Raw genomic sequence first — 20,233 nt, forward strand, 5'->3', positions numbered from 1 at the left:
CAGCACCATTTGCAAAGCCAGGATACGAAATCCACCTAAACATCCACTGAAGAATGAATGGGTAAGTCAAGTGTGACACATGTATGTCATGCACATCCTGGAATATTATCACTGGCAACAACATGGATGAACCTGAAGGACATTATGATAAACGAAGAAGATACAGAGAAAGGCAGATGGCACATGATCTCAGTTCTGTGTGAAATATGGAGGTCTATTGTATTGCACAGCAACTATACTTAATAAAATTGCAAAGAAATTCGATCTTTGATGTCATCTTCATAAAAATTTGTGTCTTGTAATAGATACATTAATCAGCTTCATTTGATAATTTCACTATATGAAAAAGCATCATGTTGAACACACATAAATATAAAAAACTTTTTAAAAAATTAATGACATGGTTATCATACTCATAAGCTCACAGCAGCTGTGGTGACCTTCATAAGACCTGCACAAGATCAAGCCAGTCAAAATTCAGGCATAGATGGGAAGGCACCCTCAGACTCTGCCCATCATTGAGGAACTATTGACAGAGGGAGAAGGGGAATCATTCACTTTTCAGGGTGTGGCCACTGGTAGGTTTCCCATGAACCAGTGGATGTTCCCACACCCATGAACATAGGATAGCACTAATCAGACAGTAGATTATCAAAAAGAAAGAAAAAAGAAGAAGGAAAAAAGACAGAAAAAAGAAAAAAGACAAAGACATGAAGTTGGAAGGGGTGTGTGTTGGAGGGATATGAAAGGAGTTGGAGAGGGAAATTAGTGGTAGAGATCATACTTTATTGTATACGTGAATGAAATTCCAAAAGAATGAAGTAAATAAGAACGACAAGGGAGGTAGAACTGTTCTCAGCTGGGGTGGTGGAGGAATACTTCTTTAAAGAAAGGCGTTAGTTCTGGTATTGGTCATAAGCTTGTTGACTTTGCTTGCAACCCTTTCTGCCTGACTCCCTCCATCTGCCTTTCTCTGTGGGTGTCTGCAGATGCTGAGTCCTTCATAGCCACCTTCCATTTATGATTCTGATGCTGTCCAAGGGTGTCTCCAGTCTATCTACTCCATAACCCAGACTCAGGAGCTGTTCCTATGACCACTGGCTCTGAATTATGCATATGACCCCTTCATTCAGGATGAACATATTCTCCCAGGCAACCTGAGAAGTATGGAAAGAGGATGGTGGGAGTGAGGCCAGCTCCTGCCTAGGTGTTTTCTGGGAAATGAGAGCTTTTGGTGTCTAAGGAAGAGGGGATGAGAAGCAGGAATTGGCAAGAGCAGCAGGCTTCGTTCCTACCTCCAGTATCTATGCCCTTTGTTCTCTGTAAAATGCTGGTATGGAGAAAGGTGTGCTATCCCTCTTTTGGATAAGGTGTAGAAAGCTGTAATGACTTGGGCGACTTACTCCTGCTTGCTTCCTTGAGGGCGCTGCCACTGAGTTCTTCCTTTTGTCACAATTACTGCTCTCACCCAGGCCTTGCTGGATCAGAGCTACAAGATCTGAGTTGGAGCTGTAGCGAGCAGAGGTGGGGCACTGGAGACAGGCTTTTGAGAGTATAGCCTGACCCCAGTTCTGTTCATGCCTTTCAAGTCCTGATCCACCTAGGTATGATGAGGAGCAGCATCCCAAGCTCCCGTTATCATGGTCCATACTACTCTACCGTGATGGACTGTATCTTCCAAAATCCAAGAACTAAAACAAACTTTCTCCCCTAAGTAACTTCGGTCAGGTATTTTGCCACAGGAAGACAAAATGTACCGAAAAGTTTTTCTAATGGGAACTCCATTGGGATATTTAAGAAAACTTAACCTAGCTATCAAGACCATTTCCATACCAAACTTTATAGGCTATGGTGTAGCCCAACTCCTTCCCATCTGTATGTGCACAGCCTCTTCCAAATCTCCCTTGGAGAAAAGGCCTTTGCTCTTGAGGACACTAATGCACAGATAACTTTGTGGAATACTTTTCATGCCCAGCATGAGATTAAGTGCTGTTCAGGGACTATGGACTATTTTATTTCATTCTTAGAGCACTCCTATGAGGGGAAGTGTTTCTATTTCATGTTTTTCAGATTATAAGTTAAAATGTTTATTTACTTTAAAATTATTTTTATGTATGTGGATCTCTGCATGTCTCCGTGGGGCTTGTGCACAGGGTATTCAAGTGGACATGCACACGGAAGCCAGAAGAGGGCATTGATCCTTTGGAGCTGGACAAGAGATTGTGAACTACCTGATATGAGTGTTAGGAATAGAATTTCCATCCTCTGTAAGAGAAGTATTCACTCTTATCTACTGAGCTCCAGCCCTTAAATCTCTCTCTCTTGCTTGGTTCAGGGGAAAGGCTTGCTAAGCCTTGCTGTGGATATCGTGCTGTATTAATAAAATGCTGATTGGCCAGTAGCCAGGCAGGAGGTATAGGCGGGACAAGCAGAGAAGAAAATTCTGGAAACAGGAAGACTGAATTAGGAGATGCTGCCAGCTGCTGCCATGAGTACCAACATGTAAGATACTAGAAAGCCACAAGCCATGTGGCAAGGTATAGATTTATAGAAATGGGCTAATTTAAGATGTAAGAACTAGATATCTAGAAGCCTGAGCCATTAGGCCAAACAATTTAAATAATGTAAGAGTCTGTGTGTTTATTTTATGAGTGGGCTACAGGACTGCCGAGACTTGGCAGGACCCGGAGAGAAACTCTCTAGCTATAGAGCCTACTGAGGCTGAGAGTAGAGATTTAACATGGCTTCTCCTTGTAGCAGCTGGTGCAGAGGGAGGTGCCAAGAGCACTGCAGAAAGTCCTAGCTGTTCTTTATTCTGGTGTGAGCATGGGTCAATCCCCCAACCTCTCTGAGCCTTGGTATCCTTCTGTGGCAATGAAAAAAAAAAACCATTTCCTTCCTCAGCAAATTTCTAAGAACATTTTATGTTTTTGAGCACTTTGAACATATCTTACTAACTTTCCCTTTTGGATCACAAAAAGACATGTTGAGCTCCCTTAGTTGAAGGCTTCTAGGTCTGGTTATGATGCCAAAGGCTCAGAGGACTGAAGGAGCAAGAGAAGGTAGATTTAGAAGGTTCTGAGATGACTTTGCTCCAATTGACCATTCACTTAGTTGCTATTTTTTCCAGAACTTCCTTTGTACCTGGCCCTGGGTTCTGTAGTGCTGGGAGGAAAAAACCATTGGTTTTCCTTGGTAGGAGTTTGTGGTTTTAGGTGAGAAGACAAGACTAATGACAACTCAGAATTATTAGAGGTGCAATTCAACTTATCACTAGTGGAGAGGGAGGGGAGATGTTGAGTTTTACAAAACGGAAATTCATGGAGAGATGAGAGTAAGCAGGGAAGGTCTCCTGGCAGGAGTGGGCTAAAAGGGCTGAGAGCATCAGGGGATGTGCTGGAGTCTGTGGCGACACTTCTCATCAGGCCATGTTGTGTGAACATTGTCATCTTCTTGGTACTCAGAGATACTGAGCGCTTACTGTATATTAGACATAGAGCCAAATTCATCATCCATCCCAATCCTTTGAGGCTGACATCACCATATCTCATTTTTTTCTGATGGGAAACAAGCAAATGGAAGGAAGTATGTCTAGGTTATCATCAATGGCAGAGATGGCTTCTATTTGGTCTATTTGGTATGGGTAGAGCCGGTGGCTTAATCACAAAGCCGGTGTGTGAACTACTGTCAACTTGGGCAAGAGAAGGTGTGGACAGTAGGAAGAAGACCGACACTTGCTGAAAGAAGAGGAGGGGGTTCGTTCTTAAGCATTCTTTTTGTTTTGATGTCTATCTGAGAAGAACTTTGGGGCAAAGATATTTTTGCCTGGGAGACAACTGACCTGGAGGAAGAACCAAGTCATGGGAATAGGAAGGGGCTGGATTCTTTGGGTTAACTCAAGTTCTGTCCAGAAAGAGATTGGGGAGCCCAAGGCTACAGTGTTCTCAGTGTAGTATATGAGGGTGGGGAATAGGGGCTGTAGTGGTAAGCCATGCCTTTAGTTCTAGTATGGCTCTTATTGGGAAATGTGGGCATGAAGATCTTGACATGACACACCCAGGAAAGCATGCTTCAAGAAATGGACAACAATGAGACCAAGAATGACAATCAAACCACAGCCTAGTGCTCAGTAGCTCAGGTGAAGGAGTCATGAACTTAGACATCAGGTGACTCCCAGCTCCCCTTCAGGTTTGTTATGGAACCCTGGATCAAACCATGCCTTCTCTCTGCCTTCAATTTCTCTATCTAATAACATGGGCGTTTGGACCAGATGAGGGTTGAGTAGGTGTCAAGTTCCAGTAAGGATGATGACTAAGCATTTGCTAAGATTGGAGATGCTATTTAGAAATTTTCTTTTCTGTAATAGGATGGTTATCTTTGGGCTGACTGCTTGGCTTGAAGTCTTCAGAAGCGGACTTAACATTAGTTAGGACCTGGAAAGAGGTTGGAGACATCCCTACTGCCCTAGAGAAGAAGGGACTGGCAGGGCTGGTGTGATGGAGCAGCCGTCGCCCGCATCCCAGAATAGCTGCAGCCTCCTGGCATCTGCCATGCTGGCTGCAAAATCCCATCCTATTGGCTGCTCCCTCTCTCTGCCATCTGCCAGGTGCTGCTTTCCAGGTTTTTGCGGCACTGGCTAAGCAGTCCTGTGTGCATTATAGCATGCTTGCTAGCTTCTTTCTCCAAGTGCCTAGGACCATAATAGCAGCTCCTCTCTGCTTTCCTCAGTTCACCTCCCTGGTGGTTGAGGATAGAATAGTAGCTTGAGACAGTGGTAAGGGGCTCAGAGTTCGTGTCAAGGGTTGCAAGGTCCTTTTGAAGATTACCATCTGGCTAGACATGAGTCTGAGCATCTCTCTTGACTTTGATATCATCACTCCAAAATTAAAGGGCAGTTGAGCCATTATTCTGCTGTTTGTTTGTTTGTTGTTGTGGAGACAAATTAGGTCTTGACTTTCTACTCATTCCCAGCCACACAGTTGAGATGGAACTTATTCCTATCCCAGCTCCAGCTGGGCATGTTGAGGTGCACAAATCTTTGCTTTGGTCATAGCAACACGCTGGAGTCTGAACCAAATTCTAAAGGACTTACCAGAGGCAACCCTGAGGCCGAACCACTAAGAACATATGTTCTCTTATGGTGGTGATGGTTCTGATGTACCAATCAGGTTATTTCTCTGAAAATATTCTCATGGGGAAGGGTGGGAAATGTTCTTTGTTGAGTTATGAAAGTGAAAAATTCCATCGACTGTTTTGGTAGGATGGAATTGAATCAAGCAGAAAAAAGACCAGAGACAAAGACCAGAGGTGGCTAGTCCTGATGAGATTAAGTCCTGTCTCTCACTGATCCCCAGTCCTTTGCTTCCTCTAGCTCCACCTTCAAGCAGAATGAAGAACAAAGCATCACAAGGTGTGGGACACACTTCACAGTTTTACTTTAGTGGGTAGAGAAAACTTTTCTCTTAGTATTAGTGTGATCTTAGGTTTGAATAAAGCAAGAAAGTGATCTGGGCAAATACACAGAAGAGGGTGAGTCTAGAGCAAGGGAGTAGAAAGTGCAAAAGTCTTCAGGTATGAGGTGTCTGGTATCTTTAAAGAATGGTAAATATATTTTGTGTGGATGGGAAGTCAGATGGTAACTTAGAATGTCTCTTTTGGGTATCCAAAATGTGGGGTTACTTTTTTCCTGCCTGCACCAGAGTAGAGGTGGTATCTGAGCTACAGTTTCATAGTGTTTGTCAGCTGTAACTTGAGGGTCCAGAAATGTCAGAGACCAGCATTGAGGCTCATCCTATAACCGAATCTCTCTCTGTTCATTCTCAAGAGATACGACTTCCCTTGAATAAGCTTCCTCTGATAACTCCCTAGAATCTGTCAAAACTACTTCTAAAGGGCTCTAGAGGACAAAACAATTCTTTGTCGACAGAAAAGCTTCAATGGAATGGATTTCTTTCATTACAATTGCTGAGGTGTGACATTCCATGAACACATGCCAATTTGTTCTCTCTGTGTTTGTTCCTTTCTTCATTCATTTAACAAGAATTTATTGAGTGTCTGATATCTGCCAAGGTATACAGAAAGGCACTGAATCTACAAAGATGAATCAGTCACAGTTTCTGTTTTCAAGGCTCTCAGCCTCGGGTGGGTGTGGAGGAGGCAGCCGTGTAAATAGACAATTAGAGAGAAACAGGTACTGAACCGCATGAAGTAGGAGCTTAGTGCTATCGCAGGGTCCCCAGGGAGGGGTGGTTTTATGAAGAACCGGGTGGTCTATACAGAGGACATGACTTCAAGCAGGACACCGAGGACCCAGGGAAGTCTGACAGCAGGGATTACTCATGGGAGATGACATATGTTATGAATATGCCATCACCAGAAAGGATGGCTTAGGACGTTGTGAATAGTCCCAGACTGCCTGTCCACACTGTGGCTTGTGGACTGCATGGGCCCCAGGGTAACAATGACTATCCAACACGAAACTGTAAACTTATTTAAAACATTATGAAATGTATGTATGTATGTATGTATGTTTATGTCTCGGCAAGTGTGTGTGTGTGTGTGTGTGTGTGTGTGTGTGTGTAGATTAGAGAACCTAAGTTGTCATTCACCACACACTGTCCACCTTTTGTTTTGAGACAAGCTCTCTCAATGGTCTGGAACTCGCCAAACAGGCTTGGCTGGCTGGTCATCAGACTCCAGAGATCTGCTTGCCTCCACTTCCCCAGTGCTGGGATTACACACATGTGCCACAGTCCAACCTGACCATTTTATATTCTGAGGCTCAAACACCTCCCTTTTCTTGAAAGCTAAGCACTGTACCCAACTGAGCTTTCACTCCAGCTCCATTAAGATTTTTTTTTTTTTAAATCTTAACTCAGTTTGTGCAGTTCTGGAGTGTGAACTTTGTAGATGACAAAGCCATATCATAATGTTGGCAGATTACATGTGTCTATCAGGGTTCTCTAGCTTCAGATTTAGTTGATAAAATAGAGGAAGATAGTCGAGTCAACCTAGAAAGCATTTGGAGTTTTGACTTTGTTCTGTTGATTTCAAGAATCACTGACATAAGTCAGGGACTAATGAAACATTAAATTGTTACAATACATATATAATATGATAAATTCAGATAACATGATAATAATGGGGGTGACCTGAAGAATGAGTGGTTAATTGTTTGAACACTCAGCTCTAAGTGGCACATGAGAAGATGAGACAAGGTGATAGGTTTTGCTGTGTCCTTACACTAAGGAGGGCAAGGGCTACTCCACCCAGGCAACAGTCATCCCAGAGGGAACTGGGGTGTAGGGCTGTCACCACAATTTCTGAGTTTTCAAGAGCAGCTGGAAATCCAGGTCCTTATGTAAAAAATCTCACCATTTTTAAATGCTGGCAAGTAATTTAAATTCTACAAAATGCTATCTGGGCCAAGTGTAACACATCTACCAGGCTGATTTGCCTGTAGGCCACTGGTTTGTAACTTCTGAGTTGAGGAAAGAGTTTTTTTTTTCCTCCAAAAGATAGAACAAAGTGGTTTTAGGTCTCATGGAATGGCCCTCTGTTCCTCTTCTTTGAGCAAAATCCTAATCATTACTTAAGTGTCTGTGTATTTCTCTGTGGTACTTTTTCCATTATCCTGCCCCTCACCATTCTCTACCTCCCCAAAGTATTCATCATTTGTGTGTGTGTGTGTGTGTGTGTGTGTGTGTGTGTGTGTGTGTGTGTGTGTGTGTATCTGCTGCATCATTTACATATCTTGAATCTGGGAATGAAGAGAAAGCAAAGATGTAGAACAGGAGAAAAGCCAGGGCCAGAAAACCCATGGGGCTGTTGGTAGACGGTTGGAATGTGGACTTAACAGGAGAAGTGGGTGAGATTCAGTTCAGGTCCCCATGGTCTGGAACTGTTGTATGACAGGAATGGCCTGGCGATGGGGAGCAGCAGACTGGAGCTGAAGGGAAGGTGACACCCAAGAAAAGGAAAGATGGAAGGCTCAACATCCAGTTTCCCCAGGACTTGACTCCCACTTGAGATGCGGACTGTCTGGAGTCTGTAACTATATCTATTTCAAGCTATACTGTGCTGAATACTGACCTGGGGGGCGGGTCTCTGTGAAGAAATTTAGGATTAAGAGGTGGATAGCCACTGCTTTTTGTGGTGATATATTGTGTCCCCCAATATATTGTGCACCCTAATAAAGCTTATCTGAGGATCAGAGGAAAAAGTCAGCCACTATAGTAAACATAAAAGTCAGGCAATGGTAGCACACGCCTTTAATCCTATCACTTGGGAGGCAGAGACCACAATGGGAATAGAGCCAGGCATGATGGCACACGCCTTTAATCCCAGCACTAACGTTAGAGGTCTGGAGGGGTGTACATACAGACAGGAAGTGATGTAGCTGGGCGGAGAGAGGGAGTGAGATGCAGATTAGAAAGGCATATAGGCGTGGTAAGACAGGAAGTAGCTCTCTTTGGCTGAGGATTTCCAAGTGGTGAGAATGTGGCTGGCTTCTTTCTGCTTTTCTGATCTCTCAGTTTTTACCCCAATATCTGGCTCTGTTTGTTTTTTTATTTTTTTATTAATAAGACCATTTAGCAATTCGTCTTACAGCTTTTGCTGTCTGGTTTCCTTTAATCCATCTCTTGGTTTCCCTAGAAATCCATCCTTTCTCAACCTTTGGTCCATGTACTTTACGGTGTTAAGGACTGAACACAGGGACTTGCATGTGCTCTGCAAATGCTTTACCACAGAGCTATGTCTCCAGCCCCAACGTCTATGAGTGCTTTTTACTGAAGAACTGAGCATGGGATGGAGACATGCCTCACTGAGAGAGGAGAGAGGAGAGGGGAGAGGAGGGGAGAGGGGAGAGGGGAGAGGGGAGAGGGGAGAGGGGGGAGAGAGAGAGAGAGAGAGAGAGAGAGAGAGAGAGAGAGAGAGAGAGAGAGAGAGAGAGAGTTTCCTCAAGGGTTTGAACCTCGGAGGGTCTAAATCTTGAGCAACTGGCAGCTACCACAATGGTCTCTCAAGGGAGTCAAAAGTGTCAGAGCTGGAGAGGTCAGGGTTCAGGTGATAACATTTGAATTGCGAATCAATTGGTGCTTACAGATAGTCAGCCCTAGTTTTATATATATAAATATATTGTGTTATGTATTTTTTGTGTTTTTTCTTCCTTAAACTAGCTTATGTTTTCTTTAATCGTTTGTGACCAAAGGAGTCTCTTCGCATCAAGGAAGGCATGAGAAATGTTTCCTTCAATGAACAGTCTTAATTGGCAAAGCATCTCTACATGAATCCCCCTGATTTTCCAACTCTTCTGTGAAGGTGATAAAGCAGGTGTTTTTCTTCCCTCACACAGGGAAGGCACTGAGGGCTTAATGAAGTTGGTATCCATAGGAAGATGGATTCAAATGTCAGGATAAAAATCCTTTCATTTTGAGTCTGGTTCCAGAGTTTCTCTGCACCAATAACGTACTAAATTAAACTTCAATAATGTTGAACTAAATTACTCTAAAGTACCCCTGGAAATAGACTCTTGGAGTCATAATTCATGCTGGGTAATTACAAAATAACTTTCTTCTCATTATTTCCCTACTTACATACCTCTGAGGGAAGACACGGTGACAAATGTCAGAGTTGGGACAATTTAGATAATTATTTGGCTGTCTGGCTAATGGACATTTCTCATAGTGACTACAACCTGCCTGCTTTTAGGTTTTGCTTGACAATTAACAAAAAACGGAGACGGTCCATTTTATGTCTCCCACAAGTCAAATTTGTTAGTAAAGATAATGACAGGGTGGAGGCTTAGTGGGTAAAAGCACTTGATGACAAGCTTGGCAAACTGGGTTTGATCATAGAAATCTATTTAAAAAACCTAAGATGTAGAGGCATGAGTCTATGTCCCCAGTAAGGGGAGAGGAACAGATAGGAGACTAGCCTGAAAGCTCTGAGGAAAGCTAGCCTTAAGTATGTAGTGTAGCAGCAGAAACGACGAGAGACTTTGTCTCAACATGGTGGAAAGCGAGAACGATTCCAAAAAATTGTTCTCTGATCTTCACATATGCACACGCACACACACACACACACACACACACACACACACACACACACACACACGAGTAAATAAAAAGAAAATTATTGAGGGCCTTCCTTATGCTATTCCACATTTTTGGAATGATTTCTTCATTGCACCTATCTCCTGCCCACTCTTTGGGTCTTGGGTTCTATACTATCTATGTATAATAGTCTCACTTCACAAGGAATAGTTCTTAGCTCTCTACTATCCTCAATTTTGTGCATCTTAGCCTGTGTTCTATTTTTCACATTTCTCACAACTAAAAATTTCCTTAAAATGCTCTTTCTTTATCATTAAATGCTTATAAGTATGCACGCCTCATCTTTGTATCTCTGACACCTAATTCAATGCCTGGTGTGTTCTCAATAAATATTTTGTTCTCTATAAATATGTGTCGGTTGAATAGATGACGGAAAGAGTGACTTATCCGAGAGTATCTTAGAAAAGGTAGCCTGTGAACCATGGGAAACTTAGAGAAGAATCAGAGTTGGAGAGTTTAGCTTGATGGCTTTCTTAACTAAGGATGGATTGGGTAGAGGGAGATTAATTCTGAGAAACAATGATCATTTTCAGGAACACAACACTGGACAAGAGAATCAGAATGCCAAGTACCAAACCCATGGGCTTAGAGAAAAAAAAGGGGAGACAAGGCAGAAGACAGGGATGGCTGGAAAAGAGGAGAGCTGCGTAGAAACTACATTCTAAAAGCCAGTACAGAGTGGGGCTCATGGAGAAGAGGGAGGGGTCAACACTGGTTTTCTGTACCTCTGTGAGGTGCACCTGATTCACGCCTAGCTCGCTTTTCTGATTATTTATACCCTGATTGCAGCAGTTGGCAGGTTTCCAAGTGGCAGTGTGATTTTTGTTTTCTGTCTGTAATTCTCACCTCTCCAGCTTTAGCAGGCACGAGTCCTCTGACCTTGCTGGTGAAGGTGGCACCTCCCATTTTAGCAGTGCTTGCAAATGTCAGCTGAGATGCTTCATGTTCTCTCCACTGAGTCTTTAGAATTGTCGCTGGGTTGGGGGCTGTGAAGATGGCTCAGAGGGTAAAGAGCTCACATGCAAACACGAGGAACTGAGTTTGGATCTAGTAACCAATGTGAAAACTGGACACGGCAGCTTGTGCCTGCAACGGTTGCTAGTTTGGGGTGCTTATCCTGGAACCAGCATGTTCTAGCTTTTAACACGTGGTCATTTAACTGAATCTTCCCTTGAGTCCCATCAGGACTTTAATATTGGCTCCATCTTACAGGTGGGACAACGGAGGCTTGGAGAGGTATGATGGCTTCCTGAAGTCATCATGGAATAGACATCATTGAGGAGATGGGTTGGCAGCTGAGGAAGAGCTTTCTCCATGACCCCATTGGGTTGGTGGAAGTTCTGAGTCACCCAGGGTACCTGATGGGGACTTTGTCTGTCACTGTAATAGGCTAATGAATCTCTGGTCCTGTACTTAAATATTGGAGAGAGACATACTGAAAAAAAAAATACAAGTTTATAGTTAACGCAGCTCAGGGCTGCAGGTGGGGGCGAGGAACTTCCACTCAATGGTTTAGTTTCTTGAAGGAAAAAGAGAGGGTTTCTCTATTGAATATTCAAACGAAATTCAAGCCAGGAGGAGAAAACAGTTTTAAACAGGATTTAGCAGTTCTTTGTCATTTTTCAGCGAGAACGATGTTTTTGTCTTTTATCGAAAATTAAGCGGGGGCAGGGGGATTTCTTCTGTGACTAGGCTGAGGGATTTCCGGTATCCACCCCAGGGCTGCCTGCTCTCCCTAGTCACATCCCAGTCCCTGCCAGGGCAGATGAAGGGCAATCAATGAAGCAGCAGGCGAACAGCATGAATAGGGAGCAGATGAAAGCTTCCCTCCCAGGCTCTTTTCTGAGAGAAAATGCAGCTAGACCACATAAAACAACATCCGAGGAAGCTGAGGGCTTGCCGTGGATGAGGCTGGGCCCATCACCTCCCACTCCTTGAGCTCCATTCGGCGTGTCTGACGTCATAGTGAGGCTGGGCTCTGATGGGGAGGTGCGATAGAGTCTGGTTCACTCGGTTCTGCTGTCCCATCCCGCTTCCCTGTTAGCAAGAGGAAGCACTGGTTCAGTAGCTGGAACCCAGTCTGCACCCAGGAGTCTGGTTTTCATCACACTTGCTGTCCTTCATCCCTTGGCTCTGCTTACTTCCTTGTGGGGAGGCTTGGCAGTGACGCTAGGCATTGCTGTCTCAGCTGCTCATGCTGTCCAGTTCTTTAAGCTGCTAGAAGCGCCCTGTGCCACAGAAAAGCAGGCCCCCCGCGCGTGTGGCCTCTTCCTGGATCCCCTTTGCCTTCAGCTGCGCAAGCTGCTCCTCAGTTTCCCGTTCTGATGCCGTTGACCTTGCTCTACTGCCAATGTTTAGAGGCCTTCAAGAGGGGACCTGGTAGCTTCTTGGCTATGGTTTCCCAGACCTTTGCAATGGCTCCTGTGAACCAACAACATCTCTCTGTATAGGAGTGGAGGTCTCTTGATAGGAAACTATTAAACCCACAAACACATTCTATTCTGCAGCACCCTGTACTTTTGCTTTTACAGGACTTGCTGGTCTTGTAAATGCTGGCTTGGTACTTATTATTCTTAATATTCTGTGTTTTTGTTTTTGGCAGTACTGGAATTGAACCTATGGCCTCATGTATGCTAGACAAGTGTTCTTCCACTGAGCCATAGCCTCAACTCTTATTTTTCCTCAATCCTCTGAGACCACCATAGGAATAGCAATGAGAACTGGGATCTACTGCTCTCACAATGCGTACTAGGCTCTATACACCCTACTGAATCAAAAGACATTACAATGAATTAGGTGTTGCCATTACTTTGGCTTCATAGGTAAGGCACTGGAAGGGCAGAGTAAGAGGCAGTAAGTGTTGAGGGCAAGTAGAAGGCTGGGGTTGGGTATCTGTGACTGAATGGACTGGATGCATAGATGGATGACCCCTGTGTCCCCACTTTCCTTTTTGAGATAGGGTGTCACTATTTCGCACAGCATTTTTTGAAACCTGTTCTCCTCCTGTTTCTGTCTCCTGGGTGCTGGAAGTTTGTCAGCAGGTGGAATGTGTCCTTTGTATTTGGGGGATCTAGTGGGTAGACTGGAGATGGATGTGCTGGGAAGGTGCAGTGGCCGGAGAAGGGACTGCTGGGAATGGATTCAGACAAGCAATGAGGAAGAATATCAGTAGGAACTCTTTAAATTAGCTGCTTGGGTGTTTGTCTGTGGCTAGAGAAAAGCTTGGTCTGAGTGCTGGAGAGGGGACTTAAGCCTCAAGTGGAGCTCAGGTAAGGTGGCCTTTAAGCTGTCTTCCAACTGAAACAGTCTCGGTTGCTTTATAAACCTTAAAGAAACTATAAAGCCTTCTGCAAATATGCAGCAGCCCAGCCCCGGTGCTCCGCTGTTATTAAAAGCAGTTGAGTGGATGTTCATGCTGGAGCCATAAATGCCAACCTCAGTAAAGCCTTAAGCCCTCTGGGGATTAGTATCAGTGTTCAGTCATCTAGGATTCGCATTAACAACCATTGGTATTTATGGAGTGCTTACTATATATCAACCAGGCTTGTAAATTCTATGCATGCATAAACTCAATTTTCATAACAAACCTTCACGATCATAGTATATTAGTCGGGCAAAGCTGCAATAACAAAGTGACCCGAGTCCTCGGTCGCTTAACACAGTCAAAGCTTATTTTCTTTCTTTCTTTCTTTTTTTTTTAAAGTGCAAAAGGGTTGGGTTATTTTTTTTAACCCTTCCTGCCTGAAACATGAGGCCTGTAAGGATGCTATGGTAATGGAAAAGACAGCGGGGTGAGGTCCTGGGTGGAGCAAGGGCTCATATGCCTACTGTGGTAGCCCAGTGGGAGTAGAAAGCCTGCCATGAAGTAAGGACAGATCAAACGGTAACGGTAACAGTAATGATGCTCCTGAGAGCCTTAGAGAGGGCAGGCAGGAGTCCAGAAGTGGGAAGGGCAAGAAGGGTGTTTTCCACCAATACACCAGCTAAGCCCTTTGTGCCGGGAGTCCTCTCTGCTCCTCTCAAGTTCAGTCTAGAGTAAGTTGAGAGGCCGTTCTCACCAACATGTGTTCCCATCTCCTCAGAGATGGCAATGTGCTAGGCATTCTGGTTCTCTCCCCCCTTATTTATCTGTATATTATTTTTATGCATCTGTCTGTCTGTCTGCGTTGAGGCTAGAGGCAGTCTCAAATCCTTGATGCCTGGCCACCTTGCCTGGCCTTTGTCAGAATGCAGGGTTGTGTGATTTAGTGGTGCGTCTGCTGTCCCAGACAGCCTCCTCTGTCCATGTGCTCTGTGTGTCTGGCCTCCAGACAGCCAGGCTTTACTTCTTATTTCTCATACTCGCAAGTTATGTCTTCCTTCCCTTCTCTCCCTTATGCCTGGGTCTGTATGAACCAAGCATATGAGGGATGGGGAAGGCATGCATATTTATTCAGGAACATTTTTGCAGAAGGACTGCAGGCTTTGCTTGTGGTCAGACTGACTCTGCTGTTTCCTGATAAGTGATATTAGCCAAATTACTCATGTCTCAGTTTTCTTATCTGTAAAGTGGGGATAATTAAATCACTGAATTCAGAGGATCAAGAAGATTAAGTGAAACAATCCCCATAGACTGAAAAGAGCAGTAGCCAGCATTTTACGTATGATAACAAAAACATTTATTATCATTATTCTAACCCAAATCTGCCACTGAAACTTCTGATTTCCCACTCCATTGTGCATTGTCAAGTATTGCCTTGATGTAAAGCCTAGAAAGACTAGCTGATTTTTCTCTGCATTCTGATATATTTGCAGGGAATTCTGGAGAAGCGTACTTTTAGGAGGCTTTACTGAGAAACATAGCAGGTAGTCAGATGGTAATGACTGAAAACAAGGCCCCTTCAGTCTACAAGAACAACTGAGTGGCATTCGGGTGTGTAATAAGATAAAATACACATCTGGAGACATCATATGTGATCCAAGTGGAAGGAGAGCCTCGTGGATTCTTGCCAGAGGGTATGAGATTAGCGAGGACAGCAAAAGCAGACCCTTGTAAGAGGTTTTGTTTCCTACCTGTCAACCTGGAAGTTCAGCATCATCTTTTTCTCCCAAGGCTGTCCTTCAGAGCACAGAAAGGAGGTCACCTCCTGATGATATCTTCTTGTGGTTTATGCTCCCAAGGGTGTCTCCCATTACTCAGTGACTCACAGGCATTACTGAAAATCTCATAATGGTCTCTGTGGGGAAGGACAGTGTCTTAGTGCTGGAGCTTTCCCCTGCGAACCATTCATCTCTTTGTCTACTTCCTGAGAAGGTGAGGTAGATCTAGTGGTGGTAGTTCTCATATCTCAGTTGCCTAGAAACAATTATTTCCCAGAATCACCCTCTAAATCTTCACAGTATATTAATCTTGCACTGTCATAAGTCTGGCTTGACGGAGGAACGATTTCTAGTATTTCTCTTTGATCTCTGAGGAATACAGGGAGGACTGTTGTTTCCTTTTCTTAGAGTGGGCACATGTTTTAGCCCAGCTGAACAGATACTTCCTCTCCAGGGCTTTGAACCCTGTGACTGGAGTTGTGGGCATGGTTTGGTAAGGAGTAGAAGACTGAGCTGTAGTTAGGGACAAGTGCAGGCATGGGTTTCTCCACTGAGGCTACTTCCTACTTTTATTTGCATTCCAGATAAAAGTATGAGAGGTACTGAGGTGAAGGATGGAGGAGAGATGGTCACAGAGTGCAGGTCTCTCCAGAACAAAGTGTTGTACTTTCTGGTTTGTGAGTATAAGCTGGTGTTAAATATACCTACTGTCTAGACTCTTGCTTGAACTGGTCCATACACTCCAACATTTTAGCAACCAGATCCAACCCCTTAGAATGCTTCTTGCTCCCCAAAGTGGCTTCCAGATCCTTTGTAGGAATGTGGACTCTAATTCAGAATTAAAAAAAAAAAAATCAAGTCTCCACAGTAGAGCCTGTGAAGGAGGGACTAAGAGCTGGGATTTACCTGTCTTCAGGCTATCTGAGCCCAGGTCATCTGAGCTCAAGTCCAGACATCTGTTTACAGGAGAAGGAAGGATAACCCTGGTTTCTATATGGCAATTATGAACATGTCCATAATCACCTAACTCATCCTCGACTCTCTTAACAGTACGTGTCATGCTGCTAATAGAAAGGGAGGGGCTAAATTACCCAAACCAGATTCTTCAGGAATTCTCATGGGAGTTCTTCAAGCTCAAGTCTGGTAGTGAGCTGACAGTGTCTATCATGACTCCAAAACATTCCTGTCCCTCCATGTGAAATCACATACTCTTTCTGTTGAAGTTTTTCTGTTTCCACTGTTTGTTTTCTGGTCATCTGAGCTCAAGGGAAGAAGCTGTAACTTCCCTTTAAGCTAAGGCTTCCCTGAGCTCAGGCCACTGTCTTTAAGACTGAACGCTTCCAAGAGAGCCAATCATAGCCCTAGTTACTTATTCTCCTGATTGTTCTTTTTATACCTGAGTCTCTAGGCCACTCTTAGGAGGACAGGGTGGATGTGAGGATTACATAGACCTGAGGGTGGAACTCCTGACATGATACCATGATGTGTGTATTGTGTAATGCGATCCCCTAAACTCCTTGGCTCCTGGTTAATGAAATAGATATACAAAGGTATGGGCAGTGGGGCTGGAGGAGAGGGAGGAAAGAAGGGGCTACACACATAGACACACATGGTGGGAGCTCTTTCACTGATTTATATGTCAGTTGGAGGCTTGGTATTGTGAAATAATTGGGAAAAATTAGAGGGTGAGTAAGTTATAGACTCAGATTGTTCTGGCTTCATATCACAGCTCTGTCCAAGGCTATGGGCAAATGACTAAGTCAAACTTTAGGTCTCCATTTATTAAAGGGGCTTATTATTATCATTATTATTATTACTATTGTTGTTGTTGTTAAATGAGGATTCTATGTTTTCCTGCTTCACAGGCTAACATGAAAATAACTCAAGGGACAGTAAGTTAGCTTGTCAAAGTCCTCCTTCCTTCCCTCCCCAACTCTTGCCACTTTTTTCTTTTTTCTTTTTGCAATCAGAGATTCAGAACAAAGGGTGAGGCTTCTGAGATGCTCATCTAGTCATTTTTTTTCTTCTCCAGTCTTTTGAGAGATGAACTTGTTCTGAGAATTCATTTGCTAACTGACTTGTCTAGAGTTGATTTGACTCTACAGAGCCCCTCTCCCACTTACCTTCTTTTGGGCATGGCAAAACCAAGACCTTATAGGCTTAGTCCCCTTCCAGGGACATGCAGTAAGGAGGACATGATGCTGGTGTCCTGCAGGTGTTAACTGAGCCCAGGGATCCCCCACACAACACACACGGTGACCCCACCACTGTAGGGGGACCAGATCTCCCCCTCCCCCTTCTTTCCTTCCTATCTGGGAAGATCTGAAGCAAGGCGCTTGAAGAGTTTTCCAGAAGGCTGCATTAGTGAATTCCTATTCCTTCTCACATGAGGAGTTGGGACCTTCTGACCTCAGTATGCAAAGAGACTGGAAACATGTAAATCAGCAGCTCTCGGGTCCATAAAAATAGCTCAGCTGCTCCCTCCTCCCTTCCAGAATCAGAACTGCTCTGTGTCTCCATGCCCTTTCTTTTCCCTTCTTGTTCCTTACCTCTATCCCCCTCCTTCCCTCTATCTCTCCATCCCTGCCCCTTTCTACCATCTGCTCCCTTTATCCCCGCCCCCACTCCCCTTTTCTCTTTCTTTTTTGCATTTCCCTTGTACCTTCTTGCTCTAGCTACCTTCCAAACCAGGATGTGGGTGGGCACCCAGGACGTTGATCACCAGAGTCTGGAAGCACAACACATTGACATTTGCAGGAATCCCGAGGTGTTTTGGCTCTTCCTATGTTGGGGCATCAGGATGACAGGGAAGCTCCTGGCCTTGTCAGGAGATGACCCTGGGCAGGCAGCTCTACCCATGGAAATGTCTGCATTAGCGGGTTGCTAGGAACATATGAAGTAATGCAGATGTCTAGTTCAGAGAAATTGAATTGGCCAACAATTACCAGCCATTATTCTCAAAGATAACTATAGTGCATTCCCAAGGCAAGGCCTGGGCATGAGTAAGTGAACAGGCTTGGGGCTGTCTGGAAAATGCCATGGAATTGATTGCCTATGACAATCAGAGATGACAAGTTTTGGGGCACCACCGGGCAAACACAAACTTCTGGCTTTGTGTTTTCATAGCTGTATAACTCAGGTCTCATCAAAGGCATTTCTAGACCCTAGGGTCTCCATCTGTAAACTGCCATGGAGAAGTACTGGCTTGGTGGAACAGGCCTCGAGGCTTCCCTGCATTGATCACACACAGGGTGGAGCACAGAGGCCCACTGCATCAACAGTGTATTGCTTGATGCCGTGTGATGATCCTGTATAAAGCAACAGTCACTAGAATGGTGTTTCCCACTCTTTCTCAACATCACCCTGAGGCACAGTCCTCCCCAACCCCCTCCACTCCATGGATTACATTTTTTACTACACTTATTTATTTTCTGTGCATATGGGACATGGGTGTGTGTGTGTGTGTGTGTGTGTGTGTGTGTGTGTGTGTGTGTATACATCCATAGTGTGTATGTGTGGATGGAGGACAACCCAAAGGACTTGGTTGTCTCCTTCTACCTTCTATCTCTCCAGCCCCAGCCCTCCATGGATTTTTATTATTACAAATATATCTATGTCTGTTTATGTATGATATGCTATATATAAGCATGTATATTCACATATATACGTTTCATGCTTTGGACACAAAATGAATAAGAGAGTCTGCCCACCAAGAACTGGTTTTTACTCCCTTGGCAGTGATATCATCTCCACGGAGAACAATAGTCCAGCCTAGTATTTCCTCTCTCCCTCCCCCTCTTTCTCCCTTTCCTCCTTATCTTTCTTCCTCTTTCTCTCCATTCCCTCCTCACCTTTCTCTTTTTCTTTCCATTTTTCCTTTTTTTTTTTTTTTGTTAATGTGGGTCAAAGAATCTTCCCAAAGCCGTGAGCACAGCTAATTGAGTGGGAGTCATGGGTGCATCTCTGATCAAGGATGACTCAGTACCCTAGTTCTGGCTGTGTCTTATCTGCCTTTTTTCTTTAGTTGGCTAATGTAACTCTGACTTCATTTTTTGAGGGTGTTTAAAAAAATCTATCTATCTATCATTTATTTATTTATTTAAGAGAAAGATCATGAAGTTGGGTGGGTGGGTGTATCTGAGAGGTGTTGGGGGAAGGGAAAGAACAGAATCAAAACTTACGAAATTCTCCAAGAGTAAATTAAAAAATAATAAAAATAAAAAGTTTAGTGTTCACAAAAAAGAGAAATACTGTATTTTCAAGGTCATGTTTTAGGTAATATTAGCAGGGCCTGGGAAAGAGAATCCTTTTTTGGAAGGAGATCATGTTGTAGTTCGGAACAAGGCTATCCGTATACAGTAGTGATGCCCACTTGCATTTCTTTGACTGTAACTGTGAATCACGACAGCTACTTTCCACATCACAATCCCGCGGGGCAGCATGGCTGCCGTCTTCACCTCTGCTTTACAGACAAGGGTCAAGTGAGGCTTAGGATGCCTAAGTAACTGCTTTAACGCTGTGTAGGTAGAGTACACTGCCTGGCACTGGAACTCAGGACTCTAGACACACATTGAATTAGATTGCCTCCTGACTCTAACACAAGACGGGCTCTTTTAAATGTCAGAACTATAGAACTATCATATGACCCAGCTCTACCACTCCTGAGAATATACCCAAAGAACCCTGTATCTTAACACAGAGATATTGTCTTGTCTGTATTTATTGCTGCTCTATTCACAATATTGGGGAAGTAGAAGCAACCTAGATATTCACCAGCAGATGAGTGAGTAGTGAAAATATTGCACATAAACAATGGACTTTTATTCATCTGTAAAGAAAAATGAAATCATGAAATTTGCAGGAAAATGGATGGGTGTGGAAACTCTATCATTTAGCAAGGCCACTCAGACTCATAGAGACAAAAATCACATATTACTTCTCAGATCACATATGCAGATCCTGGCTTGTGTTGTTTATATGTGTGTATATAAATGGGGATGAGCACAGGTCTAGGCTGTGAAATTGAGAAGGAGATCACG

At 43.9% G+C, this 20,233-nt stretch overlaps 1 protein-coding gene across 17 annotated transcripts in view; it reads right to left on the bottom strand.

The window, feature by feature from the left end:
- Lrrc55 (leucine rich repeat containing 55) overlaps window positions 1-15,329 on the bottom strand; it is a 32,645-nt gene extending 17,316 nt beyond the window's left edge. For 10 of the 17 annotated variants that reach the window (XM_076569839.1, XM_076569837.1, XM_076569829.1 and 7 more), the window contains exon 1: window positions 15,168-15,285. The gene's annotated coding sequence lies outside the window, so the exon portion shown is untranslated. Of the gene's footprint in view, window positions 1-10,961; window positions 12,153-15,167 lie in introns of those variants that run through there. The other 7 variants (XM_076569834.1, XM_076569833.1, XM_076569832.1 and 4 more) reach the window with 7 other exon arrangements.
- Window positions 15,330-20,233: the final 4,904 nt, after the last annotated feature.

The sequence above is a fragment of the Peromyscus maniculatus genome, chromosome 4 (assembly GCF_049852395.1).
Source record: "Peromyscus maniculatus bairdii isolate BWxNUB_F1_BW_parent chromosome 4, HU_Pman_BW_mat_3.1, whole genome shotgun sequence".
Classification (NCBI taxonomy): domain Eukaryota; kingdom Metazoa; phylum Chordata; class Mammalia; order Rodentia; family Cricetidae; genus Peromyscus; species Peromyscus maniculatus.